The 15977-nt window shown below is 33.5% G+C and overlaps 1 pseudogene; it reads left to right on the top strand.

Annotated features, from left to right (window-relative positions):
* The first annotated feature begins 683 nt into the window (after positions 1–683).
* Positions 684–15659, top strand: LOC132277577 (uncharacterized; annotated as a pseudogene).
* Positions 15660–15977: the final 318 nt, after the last annotated feature.

Genomic DNA, 15977 nt, shown 5'->3' with positions numbered 1-15977 from the left:
TGGAGTTTTTCATAGGTGTGGTGGTTTCACGTAATTAAATATCTCGTCCAATATTATAAACTAACTAAAATAATATTTATTATAAAATGATTATAACTATACAATAAAGGGAATGTGCAAGTTATGCTTCGCAGCAAACATATATGGCTTATATATGGAGAGAAGGTAATGTTATGTTAGAGGTCTTAACCTCGACAACTAATCAGGTTCTCAACTCAATTCTGGAGTGGCACAAAGTGGAAATCCTCAACGAATGCCATTAGGGTTATGTACGATTGGGACTTGCCTCCTTCGTTCATCAAATCAATTGCTAGTGCTTCTTCTACGCAGATAAATGGTGCTCTGGATCAAACAGAGCATCATTCCTCTGTGCTTATTGAAGAAGTTGTTTACCTGTTGGGCTGGGTCAAGATTGATGCAGTTCATGTAAGGTGTATGGGCCTAATGTTCTATTGGGCCAGACTTGTATCTTCCTGTCCGTTTCTTCAATAAAATTTGTTTCACCTTCCAAAAGAAAAAATAAAGGCATATTTGTTCAAAAAAATATGTTAGAACAAGCTTATCATTGGGAGGTGGGGATTAGGGATGTTAGCTTTTCCCATTCTACATAACTAAGACATATATATATATACATAATTTAATTTTTTCTCTTAATTAATTCCCATATTATACTTAAATTTTCAATGCTTGCAACATGGTTTCAGCTAAAGTATCCTCACATCGCTCTCGGAGCTCTAGCCTCATCGGCACCTATCCTTAACTTCCATGACGTCCTCCCACAAAACGGTTATTGGCCGGTTGTCACGAAGGATTTCAAGGTACAAATTAATTTAATTTCACTATATATATATTTTTTTCTTTCTATCAAATTAGTTCGAGCCATTCAAGTCCATTGACATATGAAAGTAACTATATATATTTACTGTTGCAGGAAGCCAGTGAGAGTTGCTACCAAACTATAAAACAATCATGGTCTGAAATTTATAAAGTCGTTTCTCAACCAAATGGTCTTTCAATCCTTAGTCAGAGATCAAGACTTGCTCGTAAATAATTATATCTCTATTTACTAAATTACTTGTATATATAATAAATTTTGAAAAAAAAATAAAAAATAAAAAAAAAACTTGAATGATTTTCAAATTGGTTCAGGCACTTAAACGAATTGAAAGACTTGAAGGGCTACTTACAAACCGCCTATGCCATGGCAGCTCAATATAATCATCCACCAAAATATCCTGTTATTCAACTCTGTCGTGCCATTGATGGAGCATCAAAAGGAACTGAAATTCTTGGCCGTATATTTGCCGGGTTCGTTGCTTATAAAGGGACTCAATAATGCTATACTGTACCACCTTCCGAAAATAATTCTACAGAAAAAAAAATCTAGCGAAACAGATGTGGGGTATCCATGGCAAGTAAGTTCCATATATTGGATACGTTGGAGTTATGTTTCAAATTTATTATTTATTAAATTACTAAAACTCCAACTGAATTCTTAATGAAGTTTTAATGTAAAATCAAGAAAGTTTTCTATAACTTATATATTAACTTACCTTAACTTATGTGTTATTTAAGTGAAAAATTAAATATAGCTTTATTAATACTAATTTATTATATCCCTACTTATATTAGTATAAATAGAAGGCTTACATGGCCTACTTAACACACACTCTCAATACAAGTAAGAGAGAAAAAAGAGATTTGAAAAAAAAAAATATTTTCAAACTATTGAGTTTGAGTGTGTGAGTTTCATATTTTTTGTTGATGGGACAGAGATAATTAATACACATGTTCATGAAGAAGAAGTGCAACCTTCATGAACATACAGTTTTGATATCTAGGCTTAGTTAAATCCCAGAGATAGTGTTGCCATTTGTCTTCTGTTGCACGTGGGAGAGGCTTCAACTATCTTCAAGAAGCGATTACGCGCCTCTAAGCCTCGATACTCACCATTTTTAATATATTGGTTCTAACAATTTGAAGATAGTTTTCTCTCAAATGGCTTCATCTTCGTTGTTATCCAACGATATTTCAACCGAATATCGAGGCTTTTGATGGTAAAAAATATATATACCAATGGTGGAAAGAAAATTTTTATTTCTTCTTCAATAATTGAAAATCGTTTTTATCATGACTAAGCCATGTCCAGCTGCTCTGAGTGACAAAACATCATTTGATCAAGTTTTAATTTGATTAATGAGAAGGTCACAAGGTGGATTGAATTGGCATCTCATCCTACTAAAGGTGACCAAAATTCTTCCATACCTAGTGGGGGAATCGTGTAACCCAATATCCTATGTTAGTAGGCACAAAGGCTATTTGATGAAATTGCACTTCTGGTGTGGCTTCAAGGTTATCTTTGAATCTGGTATGTTATTTGAAATAAGCATTTCATTAAAGGTATGTCTGAACTTGTGCAATAATTTATGTTTATGTTGCCAAGTTTATTGATTAATAACATATTATAAACTTTGTCAATGAACTAAATCCTTTTATCAAGGATTTGTTAGGGATTAATCGAAAGGTTATGGCAAAACCTATATGGGTCAATGCATTATAGGTAGCATATGAAAATTTAGTGGTCTAGCTTTTATATATGTTGAAAGAAATATGGTACCTTAGAACTGATCTCCATCGATCACATTATTGATGCTCATTTTGAATATACTTATGTTTATTATTTGAAAGCTGAAAGCTCTAGTAAGTCACTTTCCGCCTGATTAGATCATATTTTGCGATGAATGAGAAGATTACAAAAGAAGTTTATTATCTTTCGGGACACGTGCCATCGGTTGATTGAAACTAGGTAATATCTCCACATTACAATTAGTCAAAATCATGCAAGATCTATGACTAAAGGGGGGATCAGATGACAATATAAAAGGAGAACTCTTCAATTTCTAAAGTGGCATGCATAAGCATAATTTCTGGTAAGTGATGCATCTGAAAGAGGTCTTCAGATTTGCAAATAATGGCTTCGAGGTGAGTTCTAAATTCATCAATTTTTCATCTAAAATTGGTATGATTGTCGAAATGAGCACTCTATTAACGGTATGCTTTCTAGTTATAAAATTGATTTTTGGTTATTATAAATTTCTTAATTTATGGCATGTCATATACTTGATTACATGAGTTTAAATTCATTAATCAAAATGATAACCAATGGTAAGGTTCATGTGGATCAAAGCATTACATGTAGTATGTAAACTTTTGTTGATGTGTTGAAAAGACACTAATACTAGAAATTTGATCCATATTGACATGTTTGAAATGAGCTAATTATATTAATGAAAGAAAGTGATATGTTATCATTTTATTGATGATACTAATTTTTATCCTTGAAAGCTCAATTTTGAAAGCTCCTAAATAGAGGAATGCATGTTTGAGAAAGCAATGATTGCAGATGAATTTCAGATTGATAAAAAGAGATTCCAAGGAAATTCTGGCAATTATTATTTGCCTATTAAGTTCTTAATTTAAACTTTTGACATGATGGATCTTAGCTAGGCCGGTGTGATTGTGTAAATCAAAGTGTGGGACCTTAACATGGATTTACTCTCATGCAATCCAATTTTATCAATTAATTTTGAAAGGTTCAAAATCTTATCAGATGCTGCAATTTTTGTTCTTATTGATCCCAGATCGAAGCTAGTTTGCAATTAAGGCAATGCAAAGAATCAACTTGAATTCTCAAATTATTGGTGGTCTTTATGACACGATGAACTGTACCAGGGCAAACACAACTTATTATCAAGTATAGAAATAATCTAGGAAGAGATCATTGAATTTTTCTTGTGAAAATATAGAGGTACTTGCAGAGTACTATGGATCATGGGTCGGATTATTGCAAATACCTAACTGTTCTTTACTATGGATGCTCAAAGTTCATACCAACTTGGATCTTCACCTTAGGTAGAGTTATGATTTCTTAGAAATCAAATAGGTGGATTTGTATAACTCATTCCTTGATGTAATCTAAATGTTATTGCACTTTCTTTGTTAGAGAGGAAGTTGACTAGTAAGGATTTTATTGGAGGGTATTCCAATACGAAGTAAGCCTATACTGCCCTTGAAATATTTTTGTGACAATAAGGTTGCGATGCTTCAAGCTCACAATGAGTGTTACAATGAAAGTCCATACATATGCAGTTGAAGCACAATCATCTAGAAGAGATCTTGGCTAATTGTAATACCCCTACTTTTCAAAAGGATAAAATGGGAATTTAATTTTTTTTATTTTTATTTTTATTGCCGGAATTTATTTAATTAAGTGACTTATGTGCTTATGTGCTTATTTGACTTATTTGACTAATTGTGTTCATTGGACTTATTTAAATTAATTGATTAATTGTAATTATTTATTTGTTTTATTTTATTGGTTAATTATATTATTTGATAAATTGGTAATTATTTAATTAAGTTAATTATTGAATTGTTTTCTGTTCACAGTTTATTTGTTTTACGTTGTGTAAGTTAGGGTTTTATGTCTCACATTGTAGCCAACTTATGGTTAGTATAGGAATTATGTTTTGGTGATATTTGAAGCCTATAAATACTATATGATATGTCAACTTAGGATTTAAAAGACAGAACCTTTATTTCACGTAGTGCGACAAATAGAGAGTTATAGAGAGGAATATAGAGAGAGATACAGAGAGGAAGTCTAGGGTGTTGCCTTAGGCTACGGTTGAACCATGGAAGGATTGAAGGGGTTGTACGTGTGTGGAACCAAGGAGAAATAGAGGGATTGATCGGGTGAAGGATTTGCCTGAAAATCTTGACACAACAGTTAGAGATTTTAATCCAAAGTCTCAAAGGCAAGTTTCTGTTCTATTCTTTCCCATGAATCTGTGTTCTGTGCATGTTTAGATGGACTCCAGGAGTTTAATGAATACTTAAACAATCTTTTATGTATGCTTGACTGATAATTAATCTCGTTGAATGAAACTAATATACAAAATTTTGTAAGTCTTTGTAAGTTGTTTCTTTTTCTGTTTATGCGTTTAAGCTTTGCTCTTTGAGATTAATGATGCATATGGATGCCTTGTAAGTAGTCTGGAATGTTAATTGAATATTAGAACAAGAATTTAATACTGTACAGAGAGCTGGAAACTCACCAGAGTCGAAGAAGACAAAGGGAAAACGGACAACGGCTGCTAAGGGAGGGAGAGCAGGCTCCCAAAACCCGTAGAGCCGGCTCCCAAAGAGTTAGAGCCAGCTCTAAGTGATTTAGAGCAGGGTCTAAGTGAATTAGAGCCAGCTCTAAGTGGTTTTGAGCAAGCTCTAAATTTTTAAAGAGCCTGCTCTCTCCTTATACGTTACAGAATTGATTTTAGGGGCTTGTTTGGGGTACATAGGGTGTTTGCACTTCATTTAAACTGTGTTAAGTGGTGCTTAGGAATATATTAGACTGGTATTGTGATGGAAAAATATAAATTCATTATTAGATTGAAGAATACAGTAAGAAAAATTTAAGAAAAAAATTAGTAGCTTGCACACTGTCTTGTTAGTTTTATTTACTGGAACTTGGCAAGGTTTTTATATATATTCTAATTATATATAATCATATATTTTTATAGTACTATAAGTATGGTGAATTAATTATATTTAACTATACTTAGTTTGGATTTAATTGATACTTAAGTTGGTATAATTGTATCGATTTATCGACTGTTGTGGAGGATTGGAACGCTATGATTTATTTTAGCAGTTTAAATAATTGGAGCATGATTTTTAGGTTCTGTAGTGAATATCTAATGACATTGTATATGTATCAAACTATACTGATGCATATTTCGGAGAACTGGTGATAAATTAATTAATGTTATTTTTATCAACTATGTGGATTGGAGGACTGTATGCAACGGTATGGGACGGTGGCATACTAGGGATGGATTAGTAAAATACTAAATCCTACCTATTTTGGAATGAGTTGGGTTAACTATAAAAAGTTAAGTTCTACTTATATGGATGTCTATGCACTGATATGGGACGGTGGCATAATAGGGACGACTCAGTTCAAAACACTAAGACCTACTTATATTGGGGATGGATTAGTTCAAACACTAAGTCCTACCTATATTGAAATAAGATGGATTAACTTCAAAAGTTAAGTCCTACTTATAACTAGGTGTCAGGTTAATAAACCTTTTGAATGACACACTTGGAACGGACTTTATATACTTATGTTATGGTACTATGGTATAAGCTTGAGTTTCAGGACCATGGTTAGGGTGCGTATATCACCTAGGATGGACAGCTGGACAGAGGTGTTGTTCCCTGGCAGGTCTAGCTACATATGACCACATTATGTGCGATTTGCATGGTACCTCTACTCAGGCTAAGATAGACTTATTGGACTAGTGAACGTCCTATAGTGTGTACTTATACATATATGGACTACTCTAGATATTGTTGAGTGTATCTAGGATGTATCTGCTTATCAGGGTTATGTATGGATCGTAGTAGAATAGGACTTGCATGTGGGCCTAACCCACTCTCTTATTTTTCAGGTGTTCTTCAGTTCCTGGGTTATAGCTTGGACATGCAGAGCAAATACAGACACTCACTCCTTCGATTATGTAGGATTACTTTCTATATTTAGCTTTGGACTTGGTTCAGTTCTTCTCGTTACGATTTGAGATTTTATTCACTAGATGGATTCCCGAGTTGTAAATAAATGGAGGTTTTGGATTATGGGTTTTACAATAATAACCTTTGAGGATTTGTAATTAGAATTCTTTCAGCTTTAATATTTATTTTTACATTTAGTTTTATATTCTGTGTTTATTTTAATTATTAATTGTTTGGTATCTCTCAGATCTGTGCTCGGACTTGATCGCCCGTGGCTCTAGAATCGAGGGGTATCACGCTAATCGATTATCATACTTTACTGTGTGAAGGCTAAATCTAATTTGGCATATCCACTGTCGAAAGACATGTGAAGGGACCAAATGTCCAAGGCCATATCTCATTTGGCATAGCCACTTTTGAAAGACATGTGAAGGGACCTTGTGTCCAAGATATTGAAAGGGATGGAACTAAAGCCTATAATTGAATAAGTTGAATTGTTATGGGATCCCAACCCAGTGATATTTCTCATGGGTTCAATGGGAAAAACAAGTAACATAACAACTTGTGTGAGCACATCAGTGTTCCTTTTCCTATGATATGATGTGGGTGCTCAATCCTGTAACTGAGGAGGCTGAGATTTTAGATCTCTTAATGAATCTATAGATTGATTTTCAATTGGAGTGTACAAGATCACTCTTGATAGATTCACCGTATAATCAATGAGGAGGCTGAGATATGAGTTTCTTAATGAATTCTATAGATTGGATTTTCGATTGGGGTATACATAAACACTCTTGATAGATTCACCGATTTATCTTGCAATGAGGAGGGATATGATTAAATTCTCTTAATGAGTCCACAACTGGTATTCGGTTGGAGTGTGCAAGGTAACTCTTGATGGACACACCGATCTGAGTGTTGAAGTAGGGCCACTTCTATAGGATCTAGACAGGCTTGATCCTTAATGACGCTTAGAAATATAGATTTTGGATACATGGCCGAAACGTGTCAAGCCTTAGTACTTTATCTCCGAACAGAAGTGTGTGTGTAGTATTTCTTATTCATCAACGTGGCTCTTGGTTCAAAACATCGTTCACCAAGTTCCTAGATGAAATGAAGGGTACTTACACTAGGTAATGGTTCAAGTCCAAAAGACACCACTATTGATGCACATGACTGTACCAATCAACAAAAGAAATTTGAAACAAGTGGGGGATTGTTGGAGTTATGCTTCAAATTTATTATTTATTAAATTACTAAAACTCCAACTGAATTCTTAATGAAGATGTAAAATCAAGAAAGTTTTCTATAACTTATTATTAACTTACCTTAACTTATGTGTTATTTAAGTGAAAAATTAAATATAGCTTCATTAATACTAATTTATTATATTCTTACTTATACTAGTATAAATAAAAGGCTTAAGTAGCCTACTTAACACACACTCTCAATACAAGTAAGAGAGAAAAAAGAGATTTGAAAAAAAAAAAAAAAATTTCAAACTATTGAGTTTGAGTGTGTGAGTTTCATATTTTCTGTTGATCGGACGGAGATAAATACACAGGTTCATGAAGAAGAAGTGCAACCTTCATGAACGTATAGTTTTGATATATGGATTTAGTTGAATCTTGGAGATAGTGCTGCCATTTGTCTTCCGTTGCACATGGGAGAGGTATCAACTATTTTCAAGAAGCGATTATGCGCCTCTAAGCCTCGATACTCACCATTTTTAATATATTGGTTCCAACAGCATATATGTATAGTATATATTAGTAAAAAATATGTGCAAAATTTAAAAGTTAATTTATAATAATTTTTTCTTTTTTTAAAAATAAACAATTAGCAACTTGTTTTAAATAGTTGATATTTAATATAGAGTTCAATTTTATTAATAAATTTTATAAACAATAATCAAGAAGAATTAATAATAAAATAATTGTGATTCAAAATCAAAATAAACAATAATTAATTAGTAATTTATACTATTATTTATTTACTTTTAATGATGATTTGAAATTCTTAGATTTATTTTAATTGATAACTTTTAAGAATATAATTGGTAACTTTTAATTGGTAATTTATTTTATTATTGATTATTTTTAATGATAATTTGAAATTCTTGGATTTATTTTAATTGGTCACTTTTAAGAATATAATAGGATTTATTTTAATTGGTAATTTATTTTATTCTTTATTTATTTTTAATAATGATTTGAAATTCTTGACGCCATTGAACTTTTAATAATAGTATAAATATAGTTATTTATTTTAATATAAAAAGTGTTAAACTTGACCTTTGGAATAAATTTCTAAAAATAAGTCTAAACAATTCTAAAACATAAAACTGCTTTTGGAAAATTATAAGAGAATGTTGGATGCATGAAAGCCTGTATTAAAATAAATAAATAAATAAATCCTATACGATATAAGTTTTGATTTTCTAAAAATTGAATCAAACTTTAAAATATTCTTCATTTGAATTTGAATTGTTGGTTGGTGTATTTAGACATGCAGTGAGTTGTTGTATCCCTTTGGTGAGGATAAGAATGGCACTATGTTTGAACTAGAACCTGATATTTGGAATTTTAGTAATTTGACCAAGGATTGCGTTGACACTTGTGGCGTCCCCACTAAGACCTCATTGGGCCTCAACCTATTATGGAGGCAAAGTCTGTTTTTTTTTTTTTTTTTTTTTTTTTTATGTGCTTCCGATAATTATTATATGTATTTTACTCACATTCTAATTAATTACTACTTTTAAAAGTTTACAAAGTGCTTTTGGCTCATCGTAGGATATAAGATTGGTTCTCCAAAGGTTTGCCAGCAACATCATTTTTTCCAATGGACTAAAAGATCCTTAGAGTGTTGGCGGGTATGTGAAAATATATATTTTTCTTTTTCAATCATTTGTGAATGGATAAAATTAATTGACATGTCTTAGTGTAGTTAACCTAATATGCTTATTTTCTCCGATTATAGGGTATTGGAGGACATTGTACACACAAATTTTGTAGTAAAGAATAAGAACAAAATATGGAGCAAAAAAATATATATATTTTATTAAATTGAAAAAATTGGAGTACAATCCTCTATAATATTCTTTACAAAGAATAAGGTCCTCTAATTCGATCTCATTTTTTTTGTTGGTTGGATCCAAGGGCTGTACAAGCTTGATCTTGAATCATTGTGGAATTTGGATAAAGAACGGCACAATCTGATATGCCTTTTGTTGATCACCGTGGAATTTGGATGAAGAACGGCACGATTTGATGTGCTTATAGTTGATCACCGTGGAATTTGGATGAAGAACGGCACGATTTGATGTGCTTATAGTTGATCACCGTGAAATTTGGATGAAGAACGGCACAATTTGATGTGCTTGTTATTCTTCGTCTTTATTGATAATTTGTTGAATTTGGTGAAGAACGACACGACTTTGGATGTGTTTGGTATTCTTTGCCTTCAGGTTTGCTCTCTGGATTTTTGGCCCTCTGGATTTCTGGGCCTTCTGGATTTCTGAGTCTCTGGATTTCTGGACTCGGAATTTGTCTCTTTCTTCTTCCTTCAGGCTTCTATTTATAGGCGTCTTAGATCTATAGGATGATGACACGTGTTATCTCTTGATAAGGATAAAATCATAACTGGGTCGGGCCAGGTATATTATGATAATTTTCCTTAAAAACAATTGTTCCAAATATATTTTATTAGGAATAATTATCTTTTTATTTAACCATTTGGGTTGAGCTAATTAAATAATTTAAGTGGACCAAGCTTGGGCCAATTAAATAACTTAATTAAACATTGACCCGTATTTAATGGGTCAATTTGTCAAAACAAAAGTTCATTAAAATTTTATTGTTTGCAAATTGCCTCCACTTTGATTCCCAGTTTAATCGGACTTGTCTCCAATTTCAAACCGGACTTAAAGTATCCAACCTGATCTTTGAATTTGTGAAGTTTCCTTTTTCACTTTTCTATCCAATTTCAAACGGGACTTGAAGTATCCAACCTGGTTTTTGAATTTTTAAAGCTTCCTTTTTCACTTTTCTATCCAACTTTGGATTAGAATTTTACTTTCCCATTTGACCTGAACTATACATATCCTAATACAAATAGAAGATATTTTATTGTCTATATATACCTATCCATGCTATAGGTTTAGACATCAATTCCAAAGTCTCTGAAGACTTGTTAGATTACAGCCTCTGAAGACTGTGTTGGATTGCGGTCTCTGCTCGAACAAATACCACAAATAATTGGTATGACTTTTCTTTCTCTTTTTTTATTTTTATTTTTTCTCTTTTTTTTCGCTCTTTTTTTTTTTTTTCCCTCTTTTATTTTCCTTCTTTCTTGATAATTGAAGTTCCAACACAGTTTAGGAAACCCAATTGCATTAACTTTTCATATACATACATGATTTGAATGCATAACGACTTGACTTGATAATCTTTATAAATTCATGAAATGCTTCCATATTATGCATTGAGTACTCCCGCAAATAAAGTTCACATGGCTGGTACTTATCTTTGACATGTCATGCCAGGTATCATAAACACCAAGTTTTGACTCCTTGATTTTACTTGTACAATCCAAGTATAATCAACATCATCTTTAGCCTCTTGTTTTACTTGTATACACTAACTAATACCAACACCAAACTTGCCTTGGTGTACATCATATCAGCTCCAATCACACATGCAATTTTTTTTCTTTTTTTTGGTAAATAATCCTTGTCGCAACAGAATAAGGAAACCCACTTTTGATAGGTCTTCAAATACTAGTGCAATTTGGACTCTTGGCTGCCAACATACTTCTTTTATCAACTCACACTTATAAGAACTTGTAGTGTGGCTGTAAAGTTGTTAATTTAACAGGAGAATTCAAAACGCAGCTTGCTTGGTTTCAAAGAAGAATTTCGGCTTTGAGAGGTCAGACCACTCCATGAACTCAGACTAAAAGCAGTAACTTCGACCATGAAGGAAACATCCATTCAAGACATCTTTGCATGGAAAGCTTGCCAGCAACATAGTTCGCGACCCAACATGTCTCCCCCCACAGGCCATTAAAAGGTCACCCAAATATGAATATAGAGCCAATAGGTTGTAACCATGCCTAGACAACATTAGAATATGAACCAGAGGTTGATTTTTATTTTCACCAACTTTGGTCTTGACCAGATTAATGAAGAATCCATTGGACTTAATATTAAATTATCCACTTCATTGGACATGCAAAGGTACTTGCGACTTCACCAACTTCGGTTTTGATTAGATTTATAAAGAATTTATTGTCTCTGAAGCCTTGATACTAAATTCTTCACTTCATGAGAGAGTTGTTGAAGAAAACCAGTTTTCACTCTTGGGTCTCAATGTTCATGCGAATGAAGTATCATGGAGTATTCTCTGTATACTCTCTGCTGCATTGCCACGTATCGAACTATATTGGGAGTGGTTAGAAGATGTCTTGGTGCGTTTCCATGACTTTCTATCAAAACATCAACCATATGGTGCTCTATTTGCCTCCCTATTTTCATATGATCGCCATGAAGATGTATTCAAAGCATTCCTTGAATGTTGGTGCCCAGCCACTAATATTTTTCATGGTTCTATCAGCAAGCTGTCTTCATATGATCACCATGGAGATGTATTCAAAGCATTCCTCGAATTTTGGTGCCCAACCACTAATATTCTTCATGGTTTTATTGTTTGTAGCTATACTTTAGCAGTGGGCTTAATTTTTTTCTTTAACAACACGTCAGCGGAAAGCCAAATTTCTCTTTAAACAATACATCGGCGATGAGCAAATATTTTTTAGCAAGACCTCGACAGAAAGCCAAAATTTTCTTTCAGTAACACCTCGGCGGCGACATAATTTTTTTCTTTCAACGACACTTCAGTGGTGAGTCAAAATTTTGTAGCGATAACACCTTGGTGATGAACCGGATTCTTCAGCGACGCCTTGGCGGTAAGCAAAATTTCTCTTTCAGCAATACCTCGGTGGTGAGTAGAATTTTTCTAGGCAGCTGCAGTCTGGCGCCGAACCAATTTATTTCTTCGCAGCTACACTTTGCCGGATCAAAATTTCTTTTGTAGAAACAACTATAACGACAGACCAAAATTCTTCTTTACAGCTACACTTTGGCGGCGGGCTAAATTTCTTCCTTGCAGCTATATTTTGGTGGTATGCCAAGTTGACAGGTGCGACGAGCACTTTTGATATCGCATGATGAGTGACAATATCTTAATAGCGAGCCAAGTTAAAAATTTGTGACGAGCAACAACAATATTTTGACGGTAAGCCAAGTTGATTAATTGCGACTGATCCTTTTGATATCTCGTGGCGAGCACACTTTGCCATTTTGCAACTTTGAGGGTTAGTTTTTTATTTTTTATTATTTTAGAGACAGTTTAAACTCGTGTCAAGGAATGTTATTTTTTATTATTATTTTTTTTGAAATAGTTTAGACTCGTATCAAGGAGTTTTTGATTTTTTTTTTCAAGTAGACAGTTTAAACTCATGTCAAGAAGTGTCATTTTTTTTCTTTTTTTTTTGGAGACAGTTTAAACTTCTATCAAGGAGTTCTTGATTTTTTTTTAAGGTAGACAGTTTAAACTCGTGTCAAGGAGTGTCATCGACAGTTTAGGCTCGTATCTAGGAGCACTTCAATTTTAATTATTCTTCAACTTTGCAAGAATCAGAAGACAATCCAAACTTATGCTAAAGGGAACGAACTATCTCATCGTCACTTTGAGGATTTTCTTCTTGGTTTCCTTGACTTAATGCCCCCTATGATTTTTCACTTTTGGTTGAAGTCATTGTTGTAGCATGGTGCGTTTCTTGATGCAAGTCTTTTGAGATGATACTTATAATGAAAGATGAAACTATTTCGTTATCCGAGTTAGGAAGTATATTGTCTTCTTTTTCGGATTCATTTCTCTTATCTTTTTGAAGGTTGTCGGGTATATCAGGAACATCTTCCCTAACACTATGATTTTCCATGCTATGCTCTATGTCGTGGCTTGAGTAACAAGCTCTTCAAATGTGCGAGGCTTAATCCTTTGTAGGATGTAAAGAAGCTTCCAGCACATGCCTTGCATACATGCTTTACAGTCAAGACTTAGAGCTCGCCAATGGTTAATATAGTTAACCACGGGTTCACCCTTCATTTGTTTTGTGTTTGTAAGCTCCAGTATACTTATAGTAAGACGAGTGCTATAGAAACAGTTGAGAAATTCTCATTCCATTTGCTCCCAACTATAAATACCTCTAACTTTGAGGTCTGTGTACCAATCAAATGCATTCTCTTTGAGGGAACGAACGAATTGCTTGACAAGGAGATCTCCGTCTGTACTAACATTGCCATAAGTTTCTACAAAATGTGCAACATGTTGCTTAGGATTGCCTTTTCCGTTAAATTATTGAAGCTTTGGAGGTTGATACCTTACCGGCATTTTTAAGATGTCAATTATTTCTATGTAAGGCTTTGAGTACATGCGAGCACTTTGAGGAATGCCACTGTATTGTTCTCTTATACAATTAACTATCATGTCTCGAAGTTGTTGGACAGAAAGTGAGGTGACGGAGGCAACATCAATTGTTGGATTGGCGGACCCGTCATTTTGATCATCAATTTGCAGTGTTTTCTGGCATGGAATTAGAATGAGGAATTCGGCTTTTGCTTAACTCAGCATTGTCGTCACGCAATTTTAACTTTTCTGTTAGCGAGGCAATTTTCAGATCTTGCTGCTTAAGATAGTGTTGTAATATTTCAATTGCATGGGCCATAGTCGTCAATTGCTCTTCATACGAGGTAGTACTCGTCATCTTGACTGGCATAGTGATGGAGTTAGAAAAATCTTTGGCCTTGGGTAGACCAGCCTTAAACTTGAACTTGTGACTGGAGCAACCTTTGAGGTTGTAGGAACCTTCCTCTTTGCCCCCATCGAGGTGAAAGCAGTATGAGTTTGAGTTGTTACTTTGACAGATTTGGCGGAATTGACTTTCATCACATCGTGCTGTCTTTTGGCAAGAACGGATGCTTTGACCATGCTCCACATCATTGAACTTAGAGAGATTTTTGTACCACTTGACGAAGTTGCAACCTTCTTGGGTGGTATTGATGTTGTCCGTCATGACCGCGATGTCTTTGGTGGTATTCTTGCTCTTCGTCTGAATCTTGTTGAAAGTCATAGAATCTGACGATGAGTTTGTTGATGATTTGATCTAAGAGAAAGAGATGAGAGACAGAGGATGTCCCACCGAGCATGCCAAAAATTTGTACACACAAATTTTGTAGTAAAGAATAAGAACAAAATATGGAGCAAATATATATATTATTAAATTGGAAAAATTGGAGTACAATCCTCTGTAATATTCTTTACAAAGATTTAGTTCCTCTAATTCGATCTCATTTTTTTTGTTGGTTGGATCCAAGGGCTGCACGAGCTTGATCTTGAATCATTACGGAATTTGGATGAAGAACAGCACGATTTGATGTGCTTTTTGTTGATCACCGTGAAATTTGGATGAAGAACGGCACGATTTGATGTACTTGTTGTTCTTCGTCTTCAGAGAGGATTTGTTGAATTTCATGAAGAACGGCATGACTTTGGATGTGCTTGGTGTTCTTCGCCTTCAGGTTTGCCCTCTGGATTTCTGATTATCTCAATTTCTGGACCTTCTAGATTTCTGAGTCTCTGGATTTCTGGACTCTGAATTCGTGTCTCTTCCTTCTTCCTTCAGACCTCTATTTATTGGCTTCTTGGATACATAGGATTATGACATGTGTCATCTCTTCATAAGGATAAAATCATAATTGGGCCGGGCTAGGTATATTATGATAATTTTCCTTAAAAATAATTATTCCAAATATATTTTATTAGGAATAATTATCTTTTTATTTAACCATCTGGGCTGGGCTAATTAAATAATTTCAGTGGACCAAGCTTGGAGCAATTAAATAATTTAATTAAATATTGACCCATACTTAATGGGTTAATTTGTCAAAATAAAAGTCCATTAAAATTTTAGTGTCTACAGACATATCAAACACTATTCTTGCCATCCATACCGCTAACGGTAGCTGAACGCTATCAATTTATATATCCAGCTAGCTCAATTTACAATTATATGCATAATACAATTTTATTTTTAGAAATTCAAACAAATATGTTGGTGATTGATGGGTTTATAAACACTTGACCAAATAAACCTTAAAAAGTTATACTATATATATATATATATATATATTATTTGAGAAACCTATAATATATACATATAAATATCTCTTATGTATGTAGTTCATGCCACAGCATGATATGTGACACTATAATTTAATCAGCTGCTTTAAAATCTGTTTTAGAAATTATATTATTTATAATGTAACATGCAAAAATAAATAAATA

This window comes from Cornus florida, unplaced genomic scaffold, assembly GCF_030987335.1.
Source record: "Cornus florida cultivar Cherokee Brave unplaced genomic scaffold, ASM3098733v1 CherokeeBrave_3.0.0_Hap2_Chr10, whole genome shotgun sequence".
Taxonomy (NCBI): Eukaryota; Viridiplantae; Streptophyta; class Magnoliopsida; order Cornales; family Cornaceae; genus Cornus; species Cornus florida.
This window is presented reverse-complemented; position numbering and strand designations above follow the sequence as displayed.